The sequence below is a fragment of the Schistocerca americana genome, chromosome 2, assembly GCF_021461395.2.
Source record: "Schistocerca americana isolate TAMUIC-IGC-003095 chromosome 2, iqSchAmer2.1, whole genome shotgun sequence".
Lineage (NCBI taxonomy): Eukaryota > Metazoa > Arthropoda > Insecta > Orthoptera > Acrididae > Schistocerca > Schistocerca americana.
Window position 1 is genome coordinate 835,017,517 of NC_060120.1, and position 18,448 is coordinate 835,035,964.

General features: G+C 45.1%; 1 long non-coding RNA gene across 1 annotated transcript in view; it reads left to right on the forward strand.

Annotated features, from left to right (window-relative positions):
• Window positions 1–18,073, forward strand: part of LOC124595511 — a 94,894-nt gene extending 76,821 nt beyond the window's left edge. Inside the window, exons 2-3 of the long non-coding RNA XR_006978217.1 lie at window positions 8,121–8,422; window positions 17,455–18,073. This is a non-coding gene — a long non-coding RNA (uncharacterized LOC124595511). The remainder of the gene's footprint in view (window positions 1–8,120; window positions 8,423–17,454) is intronic.
• The last annotated feature ends 375 nt before the right edge of the window (window positions 18,074–18,448 follow it).

The window sequence follows — 18,448 nt, forward strand, 5'->3', positions numbered from 1 at the left end:
TGGAACAGCGCGACCGCTACGGTCGCAGGTTCGAATCCTCCCTCGGGAATGGATGTGTGTGATGTCCTTAGGTTAGTTAGGTTTAAGTAGTTCTAAGTTCTAGGGGACTGATGACCACAGATGTTAAGTCCCATACTGCTCAGAGCCATTTGAACCATTTGAGTTCTTGACCAGCCACATGAGCGGTGAGGCGTTTGCCAAGAGCAGAACCGCTGTTCGGAGATGTAAATCTTTCAAAGAAATTGAGACTGAAATGATGAGGACCTATTGGTCGATGGCCGAAAAAAACAGGGTGCGCATTAGCATAATAAAATCTCTGCCACTGGCGGCGACGCATATCATGTCGTACGCTGGCTGTTTTGGTGGAACATTAAAGCGGAATCAACATCTACATAACCCGTACACAAGTTGTGAGTTGATACAACTGTTCAGCTTCTCGATGCCGACCGAACACAAGCCATCACTCATCGGAGTTGAAAGGTCAGAGGTAGAGGCATTTAGGTTAATATGGTATTGCAGTGCCTGAGCTTTTCACAATTACGATGCAAAGTTCCTTTGGACTTTCAACTAAAATGTCTCACCTGTTCGGGAATATACATAATAAGTGTACGAGTACAGGCCGTAGACGTCTGGCTGTCGACATGTGGGGTCCGGCCGTGGGTCGTGTACGGATAGCCAAATGATAAAGCGACCGGGTTCGAGTCCCGGTCCGGCACAAATTTTCATTGTCGTCGTTACACTCTACAGCTGATTGTTGTGCATATTCGCAATTGTGACTACATTTAACATATTTAAGTTAATTCTAACTGACCTCGATGAATACGAGCGGAAGGATAGTAATTCGAGAGAGGAATACGATAGGCGGCAAAACGAGAGAGATCACGACTCCGAAAGCGCAAAAAAAAAAAAAAAAAAACTCTGATGAATGATGATAGCTACAAAAGTCACAATTCAGATCTCAACTGGCGAAGTGATACGTCTCGTTCGTTTGGGGAAATAAACGAAAATAATGGGATGTGGACACCGCCAATGGAGCGAGAAAATTAAAGCCGGATTCCTGCTCCAGGCTGCCGATTTAGTTATGTAGTGAAATGCTCTAGTAGAGGTTATAGATTATCTTGCCATCGTTTTATTCTAGTGTTAACACATTTAATTATTGCTGCGTTTTTGTCTTTTGAGGGACTGTTTGTCTGCGCATATGTTTGTTTCCTTTTATTGCATGGCTTCTCTTTACTGTGTGTGTCCGTGCACACACGTGATTTGGATTGTCATTTTTAAGTCGAGGTTATGGAAGCATACTGTTTACGAAATGTTACACTACTGGCCATTAAAATTGCTACACCAAGAAGACATGCAGATGATAAACGGGTATTCATTGGACAAATATATTACACTAGAACTCTCATGTGATTACATTTTCACGCAATTTGGGTGCATAGATCCTGAGAAATCAGTACCCAGAACAACCCCCTCTCGCCGTAATAACGGCCTTGAGACGCCTGAGAATTGAGTCAAACAGACTTTGAATGGCGTGTACAGGTACAGCAGCCCATGCAGCTTCAACACGATACCACAGTTCATCAAGAGTAGTGACTGGCGTATTGTGACGAGCCAGTTGCTCGGCCACCATTGAACAGACGTTTTCAGTTGGTGAGAGATCTGGAGAAGGTGCTGTCCAGGGCAGCAGTCGAACATTTTCTGTATCCAGAAAGGTCCGTACAGGACCTGCAACATGCGGTCGTGCATTATCCTGCTGAAATGTAGCGAACAAGACGCGACCGAGACGTGTAACGAATGGCACCCCATACCACCACTCCGGGTGATACGCCAGTATGGCGATGACGAATACACGTTTCCAATGTCCGTTCACCGCGATGTCGCCAAACACGGATGCGACCATCATGATGCTGTAAAAATGTCGTTTTTGCCATTCGTGCAGCCAGGTTCGTCGTTGAGTACACCATCGCAGGCGCTCCTGTCTGTGCTGCAGCGTCAAGAGTAACCGCAGCCACGGTCTCCGAGCTGATAGTCCATGCTGCTGCAAACGTCGTCGAACTGTTCGTGCAGATTGTTGTTGTCTTGAAACGTCCCCATCTGTTGACTCAGGAATCGAGACGTGGCTGCACGATCCGTTACAGCCATGCGCGTAAGATGCCTGTAATCTCGACTGCTAGTGATACGAGGCCGTTGGGATCCAGCACGGCGTTCCGTATTACCGTCCTGAACCCACCGATTCCATATTCTGTTAACAGTCATTGGAGCTCGACCAACGCGAGCAGCAATGTCGCGATACGATAAACCGCAATCGCGATGGGCTACAATCCGACCTTTATCAAAGTCGGAAACGTGATGGTAGACATTTCTCCTCCTTACACGAGGCATCACAACGTTTCACCAGGTAACGCCGGTCAACTGCTGTTTGTGTATGAGAAATCGGTTGGAATCTTTCCACATGTGAGCACGTTGTAGGTGTCGCCACCGGCGCCACCCTTATGTGAATGCACTGAAAAGCTAATCATTTGCATATCACAGCATCTTCTTCCTGTCGGTTAAATTTCGCGTCTGTAGCACGCCATCTTCGTGGTGTAGCAATTTTAATGACCAGTAGTGCAGTTTGGAGCGGCGAATCACGAAAATTCATTCGCAAACAACATGTTTCTACATTAGGAAAAGTTTGGTTGTTCTTTTCGTATAAAGCAACAAACAGAAATTTTGCATGGTTGCGTTTATTTTTCCACAAAACTTTGTGAACAGGCGACAGTAAAGTAGAAACAATGTGAAGAACACAGATCGTAAACAACTGCAACATGCATAACGGTAGACAAAAATGTTTTTCATTTTTTCCATCTTAACGGATTTGCACACACATTCCGGCAACTGGTTAATATGCTCAGCATGGTGTGTAACCACCTCTGGCAGCAATACAGACCTGACAACAGACGGGGCATACTGTGAATGATGTAATCAATCACATTTTGAGGCAATAACGGCCATTCTTTCTGCAGAGCTGCTCGCAAGTCATGGAGACCAAGTGAGGTGGCGCATGGTTAGCACACTGGATTCGCATTCGGGAGGACGACGGTTCAAAACTCGCGTCCGGCCATCCTAATTTAGGGCTTCATCATTTCCCTAAATCGCTGCAGGAAAATGCTGGGATGGTTGCTTTGAAAGGGCACGGCTGATTTCCTTCCCTATCCTTCCCTAAACCGATGGGACCGATGACCTCGCTGTTTCGTCCGCTCCCCCAAATCAATAAACCAATCAACCAAGTCTTGGAGAGTGGTTGGTGGATGCTGACGTGATGCAAACTGTCTCCCTAGTGTATGCCACACATGCTCTACGGAATTCAAATCGGGAAAGAGAGCAGGCCAAGGAAACATCGACCACCTGTGCTGTATGAGGTCAAGCATAATCGTCCATCAGTACGACGTCTGGACCCACACCATCTCGCAATAACCGCACATAAGGCCCCAAGATCGCGCCGCGATACCTGATAGGAGTTAAACCTTGTCAATTCACCCGTACCATTTCGTGAAGAGGTGTCCGAGTGGTCAACATAATCCCTGCTCACACCGTTAAGAATCCTCCTCGGTATCGGTTTCTTTCCACAATGTTTGGGTCCCGAAATCGTGTTCCACGTTCCCTCCAGATGGGAACACGTCGCGAATCACTCTCCTGGCCAAATAGGGACTCATTTGTGAAAAGAACATTGGCCTCCTGTTCGACTGTCCAGATGGCATGTTGACGACTCCAGTCTAGACGTTCCCTTCTGTGAAGACGCGTCAGAGGTATACATACAGAATGTCTCCGAAGCCTTCTGTACACGTTTGTCTCGGTACAACACGTCCAGCGGATGCCGTGCTGTGCTAAGGTGGTACCGTCGTGCGGCCAAATAACGGTCCTCTCTTTTTGATATAATACGTGGGCGTCCCTGCCCTGGTCTTCGGTATACAGTTTCAGTTTCTATTCATTGTCGCCACATCCGAGAAACAACAGAATGATTCACATTAAGCCTTCGGGCCACATCTGGTTGCGACTTTTCTGCTTCCATTCTTCTTATGGCCCTAGACCGCAGAGAGTCTGGTAGGCGTCTTCTGTGCGCCGTACTGCACCGTCTGTGACTGTATTACCCCGTTCGATAGTTGCCCCGACGCCATCGTTGACGTGGTTGTCTGTTAACAGGAATGCCATCTCCCGTGCAGAACATGATTGTACGGACAGCTGTTGACATTTTGTATGATTATACCGTGAATTAGACGCAAGTGGGGGAAATAGCGGTTTGTTGCTTTAATTTTGGATACCAGTGCAGATACAGGACCGATGTAGATACAGAATTTGGCGAAAGATAACACAAAGTCATGTATCGTTCCATTCCTTTTATATTCCGTTCTGTGCGTCTCTATTCGGTGTCCCATCTTTGGGCATATACACTGCCCGAAAGAAATAGTACCTCTGTAAAGACGGCGTCCATTTTGATCCAATGACGGCATATGTTGCATGGGGTCTTAATTATTATTTTTTATAATAATTTTTTTTATTTTTCGTACGTAGCTGTATGTCCGATTACGCTGTTTCGTAAACGGTTGGCCCTGACTAGTATTATTACGCTATCTGACTGCAAAGAACAACAACAAAGAATGAAATGAAATTTTCGTTAACACAATTAATTAATTAAGTCCCCAGCAACTATAAAACCTACAAAACCAAAGCACAAATGTAATTGTTCTGTGTGTGGAAGTATGACTCAACGCACATCTGGCACGGTTCTTCTTCAACAAGACAAGAATTTTTAAATACCAATTTTACTGACGTGATAAAAGAAAATTACAAATACTATAATTGCGTAATGAAAGCAGAATTACACTCTAATACAAGAACACACGCCAGATGCTTTGTTGACTGAACCTGTAATGACGCATTATTTAGGACACTGAAATAAAAAGAAACGGAGTTAGTTACCTCATTTATATTGATGAAAATCACTCTAATCCTTACATTATATCTCACACCGACTCTCTACTATCACATCTCAACCAGAACTCTCCAATATCACATCTCGGCAAGCACTGCCTACTAGCACATCTCAACAAACACTCTCTGCTACAACATCTCAGCACAGACTACCCCGAGTCCTCGACAGGCACTGACTACTACGAGCTCTCGACAAGCACTGTGGAGGCGGCTTAATAATACTCTTTGGCGCAAACTCTGGCGCAGTGGCTCAGTGTAGCCACCTTTCAATGTTTCAACGTCGTTCCCCAACAGATAGCGTAGTGACATAGCTTCCAGAGCGCCATTGTGCCTACCCTTTAACAGGGAATTCTCGCAGCCATGAGGCTCATTGTGGTGCGAACGTGTGAAGCAAGCAGGAAACCATGCCATGAAGGCGCACTTGTGCATCTTACAGCGAACTGAGAGTGTTTGAGAAGGGTTAAACCGTGGCCTTCCGAGTGGCGGGATGGTCCTTTCGGAGAATTATCACACAATTCGGACATGCTGCGTCAGTTTTGCAACGATGCTGGTATTAATGGTCACGTGAATGGTCTCACACCCGTAGACGAGGTTTGTGGACGTCCACGCAGCACAGATGCCCACCAGGAGTGTCGTATTGTAAGGGCGGCAGTGGCATATCGTACAGCTACCACATCAAAGATAAGAGGGCTTGTGAGACCAGACGTGTCAACACAAACTGTAGCGAACTGCTTATTAGCAGTGGGAGCACGGACATGCATACCCCAAGCCCATCTTCCACTCACGTCACGTGCACGGTTCGACTGGTGCCGTCAGAGGATCACTTGGAAGATGGAGTGGTGCACTGTGGTCTTCAGCGATGAAAGCAGATCTGCCTGCACGCAAGAGATGGTCGTTGGCATACGCAATGTAGAGCTGTCTCGTAGAGTGCATTCGTCCAAGACACACTGGCCTCATCCCAGATCTTATGGTCCGGGGTGCAATACGATGCAACTCTCGTTGGTGTTTCTGGAGGAGTTGCTAACTAGCATTCGGTACTTGCAGAATGATGTTGGACCAATTCTTTAGCTCTTCTTGCAGCAGGAATGTGATATGTTGTTACAACAGGATAGTGCTCTTCCACACACTGCCCGTTAAACTCAACGTGCTCTGCAAGACGTGCTGCAACTTCCCTGGCCAGCATTATCTCCGGACTTGTCTCCAATCCAGCACGTGTGGTATATGATGGGAGGAGAAGTGACTCGTGTGACTCGTCAACCAACAGCTCTTGCAGGACTACGGGAACAGGTCGAGCAGGCGAGGCATAACATATCCCAGGACAGTATTCACCATCTGTAGGATCGACTGGATGTCACAGTCAGCGCCTGCATTGCCGCCCATGGAGGCTACACCATGTACTAATATGGGTGTTTCAGCATGCGTCGGTACCTGGTACCTAACAAGGGAACCTCCCCATCGGACCCCCTCAGATTTAGTTATAACTTGGCACAGTGGATAGGCCTTGATAAACTGGACACAGATCAATTGAGAAAACAGGAAGAAGTTGTGTGGAACTGTGAAAAAATAATCAAAATATACAAACTGGTCATCAGTCTTGGCCACATAAGCAATATAAATGAGAACATGAGCTCAGTAGCGCCGTGGTCCCGTGGTAGAGTGAGCAGCTGCAGAAGGAAAGGTCCTTGGTTCAAGTCTTCCCACGAGTGAAAATTTTACTTTCTTTATTTTTGCATAGTTATTATCTGTCCGTTCGTTCATTAACGTCTCTGTTCACTGTAATAAGTTTAGTGTCTGTGTTTTGCGACCGCATCGCAAAACCGTGCGATTAGTAGACGAAAGGATGTGCCTCTCCAATCGGAACCGGAAACATTTGATCGCAAGGTCATATATCAACCGATTCCTCCACAGGAAAACACATCTGATATATTCTATACGACACTGGTGACGGCATGTGCGTCATGTGACAGGAATATGTTGTCGACCCACCTAACTTGTACACTTGGCGAATGGGTAAAAAGATTCTTCTACTTGCCCGATTTAGGTTTTCTTGTGGATGTGATAATCACTCCCAAAAAGTGATGAAAACATAAGAGTTTGTCACATAAACTGAAAATAAAAAATTAAAGATTTCAGTCAATGGAAGATTTGAACTAAGGACCTTTCGTTCCGGAGCTGCTCACGTTACCACGAGTCCACGGCGCTGTTGCGGTCCCAGCGTCCTTAATGTTGCCTATCTTGCCATGAACTACTCAGTTTGTATATTTTGCTTATTTTTTCACAGTTCCACACAACTTCTTCCTGTTTTCTCAAATGATCTGTGTTCAGTTTTTCAAGGCCTATCCACTGTGCCAACTTATAACTAAATCTGAGGGGGGTGCGATGGGGAGGTTCCCTTGTAAGAACCGTTTGTGTTAATGATATGTAAATTTGCTTCATGTACTACACATGCACCGTTGCAATAATAAATCTTGAGTGAATTAGAAATCTCAAAAACTGAGTACTAATTTTTTTTTTCTGGCAGCGTAATTGTCAGCTTCTGTTTTGTTATTTTGTTGTTGACTGTGGGCGCGGCTTATGAGTTTTGCGAGGGGTTTAGCCTTAGGCAAATCTTATCGGGAGAATGTTTTGGACTAAATAAGTATTGTAGTACGTGCGCTTGTAAATCTCTTTTGTTTAGCCACCCATTTGAAGTCACCGAGCATGGAACACGACTTAAAGAGATTCTTTCATTTCACAATGTTATGCTAGCAACATTTCTCGCTGCCGTTTGAGTGATTATTGTTAAAAGGCGTAATCTAAAAATACGGCCTTCACCAGCTCCGAATTATGAAAATTCTGCCGCACATTTCTAAAAAACGAGGACTGACGTGATTAGTAATGATTAGAACACTAAGAATAAATATGTGTTAGGCTTGAATTTTTTGGGGAAACAGTACTTGCGTAATATTTACCTTTTCGCCAGCCGTTTAAATAATTCATAAGTTTTTTTATTCACTAGCTTCAATTAAATTTTAATTTTTCCTTTTTGTTAATGTTCTTTGCCACAGCTGTGCTTCAACTGTAGAACTGCAAAGATGATTCAGGTTAAACTGTGGGGTTGTAGAAAGATTAACGAGAATGAGCTTTACTCATAGGAGTAAATGTTACAGGTATACACAGCGAACACACAGAGGACAGGGATGCCACCTCCGCAGCTGTTGTGAACGTCGAGGTTGGGGCGAAGACACGGGCGCTGCCTCGCTACCTGCTGCTAATCCGCTGCCCGGAGCAAACGCATGCTATTGTGGCTCCATTAGCCTCCACAGTAGAACCGACGCGTCTGGTCAGCCGACAGGGCAAGCCTGTGTGATGAATGGGGTCACCACGCGGCAGTGGTCATCGACCCTGAGCCAACTGACATGAAATGTTTGTTGAATACACGTGAAAGACACTGGAATTTACATAAATTTAGGTATAATATTTTTCTTATTCTTTAAGAACCAATAATGATCACATCAACTGTTGAATTATTAGTTCTCTTCCAGTATTAATTTGTTCAACAATACATCAAATGAGACAGACCTCGCATACTAATGTACAAGTTGCACAATCAACTAAAGTAAGCTTGCTAAGAATCATTAGATAGTATCCAGGTGCTTTCAGCACACACAATTGAAATCACGGTGACAAAGCAGAACATTATATGTGTTGAAAGCACACGTAACTGGAAATCATAATCACAGAAACAGAACCTGTACCAATGGTACCATACTTTTAGTGGAAGACTGCTCAGAGGTCATTATTTCATCATGTCCATTTTCGATGCTGCACTACTGGCCATTAAAATTGCCACACCAAGAAGGAATGCAGATGATAAACGGGTATTCATTGGACAAATATATTATACCAGAACTCTCATGTGACTACATTTTCACGCAGTTTCGGTGCATAGATCCTGAAAAACCAGTACCCAGAACAACCACCTCTCACCGTAATAACGGCCTTGAGACGCCTGGGCATTGAGTCAAACAGAGCTTGGATGGCGTGTACAGATACAGCTGCCCATGCAGCTTCAACACGATACCACAGTTCATCAAGAGTTGTGACTGGCGTATTGTGCCGAGCCAGTTGCTCAGCCACCATTGACCAGACGTTTTCAATTGGTGAGAGATCTGGAGAATATGCTGTCCAGGGCAGCAGTCGAACATTTTCTGTGTCCAGAAAGGCCCGTACAGGACCTGCAACATGCGGTCGTGCATTGTCCTGCTGAAATGTAGGGTTTCGCAGGGATCTAATGAAGGGTAGAGCCACGGGTCGTAACACATCGGAAACGTAACGTCCACTGTTCAAAGTGTCGTCAATGCGAACAAGAGGTGCCCGAGACGTGTAACCAATGGCACCCCATACCATCACGCCGGGTGATACGCCAGTATGGCGATGACGAATACAAGCTTCCAATGTCCGTTCACCGCGATGTCGCCAAACACGGATGCGACCATCATGATGCCGTAAACAGAACCTGGATTCATCCGAAAAAATGACGTTTTGCCATTCGTGCAACCAGGTTCGTCGTTGTGCACACCATCGCAGGCGCTCCTGTCTGCGATGCAGAGTCAAGGGTAACCGCAGCCATCGTCTCCGAGCTTAGTCCATGCTGCTGCAAACGTCGTCTAACTGTTCGTGCAGATGGTTGTTGCCTTGCAAACGTCCCCATCTGTTGACTCAGGGATCGAGACGTGGCTGCACGATCCGTTACAGCCATGCGGATATGATGCCTATCATCTCGACTGCTAGTCATACGAAGCCGTTGAGATCCAGCACGGCGATCCGTATTACCCTCCTGAACCCACCGATTCCATATTCTGCTAACAGTATTGGATCTCGACCAACGCGAGTTGCGAAGTCGCGATACGATAAACCACAATCGCGATAGTCTACAATCCGACCTTTATCAAAGTCGGAAACGTGATGGTACGCATTTCTCCTCCTTACACGAGGCATCAAGGAATCGTTAGCGCCAGGATTTCACCCGGAACAAGTCCCGCCCACTCACCCCCGGTTTTCCCGGTCTTTGTTCGGCGCCTGGGCTAGGAATCGTTAGCGCCAGGATTTCACCCGGAACAAGTCCCGCCCACTCACCCCCGGTTTTCCCGGTCTTTGTTCGGCGCCTGGGCTTGGTTTCAGTTGACCCACGTGGTTTACCGCGTTTGGCTGCACTTGGAGTGAATATTAAATTAATATCTTGCTAGGTCCTAAATTTTGCCATATATTTAAAAGACACGTTGCAAAAAACGTGCACAATTGGCCTCGGCTGAGTCAGGTACTTCCACAGCAAACATAAGAGAAAACAATTTAGCACTGAATTCTTTAAATACGAGAACTCAGTATTCAGATGAATAGCCTATGAAGAAACATACTTCTATGTGAGAAAAAGCACCCAAAGCTAAAACAGGAAAAACCTACCCTCAAAGAATAATTTGCTTGGAGAAAGAGGAACCACGGTTTTTAGAACTCAGACGGTATATGCCAAACAAGCACCAGTGTTCACTATAATTCCAGAGGGCATCAAAATTACTTTGTTCTTGCTAGATCAATCCAGGCTGTTTTTGCATGTTATTCACTGAATAGTTTTGCTGAAAAGTTTTAGGGGTGGAAGAAGCGCTGGCACAGCATGAAGGACGTTTTACAGCCGTGAAACACTGCAGCATTTATTTCCTTCTTAACTGCTCTGTGACAAACACACACATCATCATTATTATTTTTAAAAATGGTTTGAATGACATGAAATTAATTTATCTTTTGGTTAAAAATAGACAGAACAAAGAATAACGACAGATTATTGTCCTGAGACGTTTGCAACAGCATATAGGACACTAATTACACAGGACCGCCACAATTCTTTATAACCTCGTGTATAATGCGCAAGTATGGCATTGGAAGAATTTAAAAGTTAAAATTCACCCATTGCCCCTGCAAATACTAACGAAATATGTCATATAAAGCCCGCATCTCGTGGTCGTGCGGTAGCGTTCTCGCTTCCCACGCCCGGGTCCCCGGGTTCGATTCCCGGCGGGGTCAGGGATTTTCTCTGCCTCGTGATGGCTGGGTGTTGTGTGCTGTCCTTAGGTTAGTTAGGTTTAAGTAGTTCTAAGTTCTAGGGGACTGATGACCATAGATGTTAAGTCCCATAGTATTCAGAGCCATTTGAACCATTTGTCATATAAGCAAATATCTTACTGCTTTCATTAGGCAGTTCTACTTCATGGCATTCTTATATTCTTTAATTTTCGTGAGCTACTATGAGGGTCTACATAAACAAAACGACTTTCACTTATTTATGTATAACGTTGATTTTAGACAACAGAGTTAGTCGACTGCATCCGCGGCTTTACTACCGACATGAGAGATTCAAAACCATTGTTTTCGCATTGTATGTTTGCTCTGCTGTTTCTCTCAAATAAACGTACTATAATAAGTGAATTAGTTTATGAAAATTTGTCCGTATTGCCTTTCAATAACATCACGTTATTTTTTGTTTTCTACTGCTGGCGATGCTTTCAATCCTCTATAAATATTTTTATTTCTTTAATAATACGCATTCGTATTATATTACTATCCAGAAAGACTTAAATTTCTTATCATTACTAAATTTCATCACAGTGTAACATGTGTTGGACTGTGACGATAACAACTTTGATGTAACTTCCAGTTTGCTGAACTGGCGGCTGTTTAGGGGAGGGCCTTCTACTTTGGATAGGCGTGGAGGGGGGTGAATGGGCGGGACTTGTTCCGGGTGAAATCCTAGCGCTAAGGGCACGTTGTAACTTCCAGTTTGCTGAACTGGCGGCTGTTTAGGGGAGGGCCTTCTACTTTGGATAGGCGTGGAGGGGGGTGAATGGGCGGGACTTGTTCCGGGTGAAATCCTAGCGCTAAGGGCACGTGAGGCATCACAACAACGTTTTACCAGGCAACGCCGGTCAACTGCTGTTTGTGTATGAGAAATCGGTTGTAAACTTTCCTCATGTCGGCACGTTGTAGGTGTCGCCACCGGCGCCAACCTTGTGTGAATGCTCTTAAAAGCTAATCATTTGCATATCACAGCATCTTCTTCCTGTGCGTTAAATTTCGCGTCTGTAGCACGTCATCTTCGTGGTGTAGCAATTTTAATGGCCAGTAGTGTAAATCCTAGGAGGAACTCTTGTTCCTTGTCATGCCGATAGACAGCAACGATCTTGCAGTTCAGGGGGAGTCTCCCTCTTCCTGATCCCCTCTCTGACATCTACCCACCCTATCCTCTACGGCTCTATTCCTCATATCCTTTCGAATCAAGGCTCCAACACTTCTCCCAGCCTCCTGATCTACTCTCATTCCTTTCTGCTCCATCCTTTATTTATATATCCTTCTTCCGAGCTCAGCATCATATCTCAACATAGCTACCCATTGATCTGTATTGTCATCTTGCCTCTCTGTCCTTGCTGTGCTCGTTTTGTACTCCAGAACATGTCACCTCAATTCTAATGAACACATACTGGACGCCATCGAGCGACATCTATTCATGTGTTGGAGGCGCACATTCAACGGTCATGGGCCAGTGTGACTCCCCAGTACCTCATGGAGCCCATCGTCATCAATACGAAAAGGGGTGCTAGAACGTGAATGTCTATTCCAGATGCTTCTAACTGGAAGCTGAGCTCAAGGAAGTTGCTGAAGGTGTTATCATCGCCCTATTTTCACCATCACCATGTGAGCTTTTTCACAAAATCATCTAAGGAATGATATTTATTGTATTTTGAACCAGTTACAAGGGAGGATCAAATAGCAATGCATCCTGTATAATAAAAAAGTTAATAACAGCGGGTTTTGTTCAGATTATAGCCAGAACTCTACTCTGCAGTACAGTCCTGTCCAATATAGTCACCACGTATTTATTTGTACACGCTTGCGCCACTGTTGAACCGAGGCATCAACACCAATTTTGCTTCCCGACCCATTATTTGTAAGCTGTTTTAATCTCATCTATGAAAGAAGTGTATGGGCACGCTGTAATGGGTATCAGCAATGTGTGGCGTTGGGTGAAAAGTTTGGTAACACAGAAACGGACATTGCAGACAAACAGCGCAGCAGCCGGCCGGCATCTGTCACAGAGGCCAATCGAGAACGTGCTGATGTGATTCGAGGATGCAGACGCATCAGAGTTCACAGTCAACAGCGAAACCTATGTAACCAGACTTAGGAAACTTAAGGAGGCAATAATGTTTGCCCCCACACGTCACTTTTCACAGCCCAAACTAAAAAACCAAACTTCTCCCGGACAGGCCATAAATGCTCAACGGTACCGACCGGCCGCGGTGTCATTCTCAGCCCGTAGGCTTCACTTGATGCGGATATGGAGGGTCATGGGGTCAGCACACCGCTCTCCCAACCTATGTCAGTTTCCGAGACCGGAGCCGCTACTTCTCAATCAAGTAGCTCCTCAGATTGCCTCACAATGGTTGAATGCTCCCCGCTTGCCAACAGCGCTCGGCAGACCGGATGGTCACCCATCCAAGTGCTAGCACAGTCCGACAGCGCTTAACTTCGGCGATCTGACGTGAATCGGTGCTTCCACTGCGGCAAGGCTGTTGGCTTTCACAGCCCAAGCAAATGCAAAAACAGGCTCGTCAGTGGTGTCTCACGCACCCTACAGTCCTGATATTTCCCCTTCTGTCTTCTACCTGTTTGGACGTATGAAAGACAATCTATGTTGTTACATTCAATTACTTGGCTGAGATTAAAACAGCTTGGAAATCATTGGTCAGGAAACAAAACCCGAAATTTTGCCAAAATGGTTTTGATGTCTGGATTCAACTATGGCACACACTCTGAACGAGTCTGATAGGAAGAATGACGTTGAAGCATCCCTCGGTGCTTTCAATTTGACATCATTGATTGATTTTCCCACTCTGGTAGTGCAGGGAAAGCAGCACACTGATGGATAATATTCTCAAGATGGAAGATAACTTGAAGCAAATAAAAATTTATCCTGTTGAGAATGGTCTTTCTGATCATGATGCACAGTTAGTTACAGTATATGACACTGTCCCATACAGTTAAGCAAATCGGCCCTCGAAAAAGGTGCGTTAAATTAACGATTTAACAATTACAAATTTTCGGGAAAGCTTGGAGCAGTTATGCTGGGATGGGGAATATCAGGAACCTGATGCTAATTTAAAGACCGAGCGAGGTGGCACAGTGGTTAGACACTGGACTCGCATTCGGGAGGACGCCGGTTCAATCCCGCGTCCGGCCATCCTGATTTAGGTTTTCAGTGATTTCCCTAAATCGCACCAGGCAAATGCCAGGATGGTTCCTTTGAAAGGGCACGGCCGACTTCCTTCCCCGTCCTTCCCTAATACGATGAGACCGATGACCTCGCTGTCTGGTCTCCTTCCCCAAAGAACCAAACCCAAGCTAATTTAAAACATAACTTATTTCATGATATGTTTACGTGTGTATTTGGTAGCAGTTTCCCAGAGAAAATAGTGAAATATAATTCTAAGAACTCATGTGAAAAGAACCATAGCTTACTTAAAGGATAAAAATATCTTGTAACTGGAGAAGGGAAATGTATCTAACAACAAGAAAAATTACCAACCCAGAAACAGTCAAATATTATAAAATCTGTTGTACTATATTAAGGAAAGTTATTAACAAGCCCAGAAGTATGTGTATTATGTCTGAGATTAGCATTTCTAATAACAAAATTTTAAAAATTTGAAATGTTTTTGAAAGGGGCTCAGAGCAACCAAGAGCACAGGAAGACTGTATTAGCATCAAACTGAACGAAAAGTTTGTCAACACAAATTCAAAAGTCGAAAATATTTTTAATAATCACTTTTTAAATGATTTGGAGAAAATGGGATCCAGATGTTCATTAGATAAACAAAGCTGTATAGGGAAGAAGCAATACCTATAAAACATGACAAAATTTAAATTCTGCCCAACTCTCCTTCTCAAATTAGGAAAATAAACTCATTCAAACGCAAAAGCTCACATGGAATTGAAGGAATTCCCAACAGAAGACTGAAGGCTTTTTCTCAACATATAAGTAGGATTCTCAGCCACATAATAGCTTGTTGAAACTTGACATTTTTTCTGACCTACTGAAAAATGCTATTGTTAAACCATTGCATATAAAGGAGAGGAAGTCTGATGTCAACAACTACTGTCTAGTCTCACTTCTGACATATTTATCTAAAATTCTTGAAAAAGTAGTGTATTCAAGAGCAGCTTCACATATTTGTAAAAATAAAGTAGTAACAAAATGTCATTTTTGTCTCCAGGAAACCTTTTCAATAGAAAATGCTATATATGCTTTCACTGATCAAATATTAAATGCTCTGAATAACCAGACTTCACCCATCGCAAATTTTGTGACCTCTGAAATACTTTTGATTGTAGAAATCATGAAAAAACTTATAGATGAGCTTAATTATTGTATATGAGTGGGACGGTGCACAAATGGTTTAATTTCATTCATATTTAAACGGAAGGGCGCAGGAAGTTGAAATAAATATTTCATGTAGTGGGGAAAAAAATCAGCAGATTCTTCGAACTGGGGAGGTATCATGGTGCAGTTTGGATCCCTTGTTGATTTTAATATATGTTAATGACTAGCCATTTTCTATTCGTGAAGACACAAAGCCAGTTCTTTTGCTGTTGGTACAAGTATAGTAATCACACTCAACAAACATGAACTATCTGAGGATACTGTAAATAACGTCTTTCAGAAAATTATTAAGTGATTCTGTGCAGATTGACTCTCATTAAATTTTGATAAAACATAGTATACAGTTCTGTATAGTAAATGGCATAACACCGTTAATAAATATAGACTTTGAAGTCTGTAGCTAACGCAGAATTGTGGTTCACTGTGTACTGCTGCAAGGATTACTGCACGTATGATCGAAATGATTGTAATAAGTAAATTGAATCAGGATTAATCTACACTCCTGGAAATTGAAATAAGAACACCGTGAATTCATTGTCCCAGGAAGGGGAAACTTTATTGACACATTCCTGGGGTCAGATACATCACATGATCACACTGACAGAACCACAGGCACATAGACACAGGCAACAGAGCATGCACAATGTCGGCACTAGTACAGTGTATATCCACCTTTCGCAGCAATGCAGGCTGCTATTCTCCCATGGAGACGATCGTAGAGATGCTGGATGTAGTCCTGTGGAACGGCTTGCCATGCCATTTCCACCTGGCGCCTCAGTTGGACCAGCGTTCGTGCTGGACGTGCAGACCGCGTGAGACGACGCTTCATCCAGTCCCAAACATGCTCAATGGGGGACAGATCCGGAGATCTTGCTGGCCAGGGTAGTTGACTTACACCTTCTAGAGCACGTTGGGTGGCACGGGATACATGCGGACGTGCATTGTCCTGTTGGAACAGCAAGTTCCCTTGCCGGTCTAGGAATGGTAGAACGATGGGTTCGATGACGGTTTGGATGTACCGTGCACTATTCAGTGTCCCCTCGACGATCACCAGTGGTGTACGGCCAGTGTAGGAGATCGCTCCCCACACCATGATGCCGGGTGTTGGCCCTGTGTGCCTCGGTCGTGTGCAGTCCTGATTGTGGCGCTCAGCTGCACGGCGCCAAACACGCATACATCATTGGCACCAAGGCAGAAGCGACTCTCATCGCTGAAGACGACACGTCTCCATTCGTCCCTCCATTCACGCCTGTCGCGACACCACTGGAGGCGGGCTGCACGATGTTGGGGCGTGAGCGGAAGACGGCCTAACGGTGTGCGGGACCGTAGCCCAGCTTCATGGAGACGGTTGCGAATGGTCCTCGCCGATACCCCAGGAGCAACAGTGTCCCTAATTTGCTGGGAAGTGGCGGTGCGGTCCCCTACGGCACTGCGTAGGATCCTACGGTCTTGGCGTGCATCCGTGCGTCGCTGCGGTCCGGTCCCAGGTCGACGGGCACGTGCACCTTCCGCCGACCACTGGCGACAACATCGATGTACTGTGGAGACCTCACGCCCCACGTGTTGAGCAATTCGGCGGTACGTCCACCCGGCCTCCCGCGTGCCCACTATACGCCCTCGCTCAAAGTCCGTCAACTGCACATACGGTTCACGTCCACGCTGTCGCGGCATGCTACCAGTGTTAAAGACTGCGATGGAGCTCCGTATGCCACTGCAAACTGGATGACACTGACGGCGGCGGTGCACAAATGCTGCGCAGCTAGCGCCATTCGACGGCCAACACCGCGGTTCCTGGTGTGTTCGCTGTGCCGTGCGTGTGATCATTGCTTGTATAGCCCTCTCGCAGTGTCCGGAGCAAGTATGGTGGGTCTGACACACCGGTGTCAATGTGTTCTTTTTTCCATTTCCAGGAGTGTATTATAAAATGTTTAACAGCCACATAATAGTAAGTGATCACACTTGCACATACTAAGAACCCATATACACACCAATAACACTGTATTCTCTTTCTACAGACATGATATCAGTCGTGTAAGGGAGAGAGTTAACAACAACTTGCTACAGAGATGAGGGCCGCCGATTAGACGATGGCTACCCGGGCTTCTGGTCAGATCTGTCCTGTTCTGCTGCTCTGTGGTACCCCAGGGCTACCTCTGATGTTACTTGTTTGGTAGTAACCCCACGTCTGCCCAATGCTTCTAGCTCGTCTTGCACGCCTACTCAGCCTAGTGCTCTCGCTGATAACCACCGTATAGAGTCATGCTGCCACAGCCGCAATTCTATTCACACAGGTTTTCAAACTACCATGTCTCAGTGATGTCTTAAGACGGCACATATATTACAGTCTTTATGATTGTTGTGATGGTATTTGCACAGAAACGAAGGTAATCGGGTAACAGACTGAATAAATCATAATTATACTATTACTTTGTATAGAGCCGCCATAGACCGTGGGTTTCTTGTACCAAAATACCTAAAAGGTATACCTGAACAACCTTTGAAAATTTGCTGCTTGAGTTCTAGTTCGAGTTGGGACTTAAATAGTGGAAACTATTTATTCACAGCCGATACAAAAGAGTTACATGTTTACACCTGTTACTGTCCTTCAAAATAGTCACCAGCGTTGTGTAGAACCCATTGCCAGCGATGTGGAAGGCATAGTATACCGTTAGCAGAGCCTGTTCTGTTAATGGTGCAAATGGAGCGGTGTACTGCCTGTCAAATCTCTGTAACAGTTCTGAAGCGAATGCGACGAAGTGGTTCCTTCATCTTCAGAATCAAATCAAAGTCACAAGAACTCAAGTCTGGGGAGTATAGTGGATGGTACATTACTTCCCAGTCCCATCGACCCAACAGAGCAGCCACAGCTTGCGCTGTATGCGCCCGCACATTGTTGTGCAAAATGATGGGTGGGTTGTGCAGAAAGTGTCGCCGCTTCTTTCGCAAATCTGGTCGTAGGTGATACTCCAAAAACGAACAGTAGTGCTGCGCATTGACAGTCTGCTGTGG